Raw genomic sequence first — 849 nt, 5'->3', positions numbered from 1 at the left:
TAAATAGTAATAATCTAAAAATACAAATTTATGAAAGTGATGGTATTACACAACATCCATTAATAATTCAAAATAATACTAAAACAGGTAATTCTAATAGTATTTATACAATATTAAATAGAGTAAAACAACATTCATTATATACAATACAATCTAATTACATTTATAGTAATTTAAAAAATGAAATTTTAAATAATTTTGAATCTATAAATAGAAATGAATTAAATTTAATATTAAAATATAATTTAAGATTATTACAACAATCTGAATTTTTATTTCAAACACAAGATATAGAATCAATACATTATATTTCAAGTGTAATTAATGAATCAATTTTACAATTAGATTTAATTTGTTTTAAAGATTCCATATTTGTAAATCAAGTATTTCCAATTTTAAAAAGAATATTTTTAACAATTTTAAATAATAATTTTTTAATTTATAATTGTGGTAATATTTTATTAGAATGTATTAAATTTTTTATTCATCATTCTTATACTTTTATTTTTGATCCAAATATGTTAATTGAAAAATATTTTTTAAATTATTGGAATTTTTTTAAATCAAATATTTTATTACATTTAGATTTATTAAATATGTTAATTTTAAATCATTCTTTTATTATTGAAAATGATTTATTATATATTTATAAATATTCTTTTAAAATTATTTTAAATATATTTTCAATTATACCATATAAGGTATATCATTTAATTCAAATTTTATTACCTTGTTTAATTAATGAACATTCTTATTTAGATATTTTTAATTTTTTAATTAATTTAAATCATCCTATTTTTATTAATCATGTTAATATTTTATTAAAAATTTATTTTAATTTTATTAATG

This window comes from Naegleria gruberi, assembly GCF_000004985.1.
Source record: "Naegleria gruberi genomic scaffold NAEGRscaffold_151, whole genome shotgun sequence".
NCBI lineage: Eukaryota > Heterolobosea > Eutetramitea > Acrasida > Naegleriidae > Naegleria > Naegleria gruberi.
The sequence above is the reverse complement of the archived record's forward strand: the minus strand, read 5'-3'. Positions refer to the sequence as shown.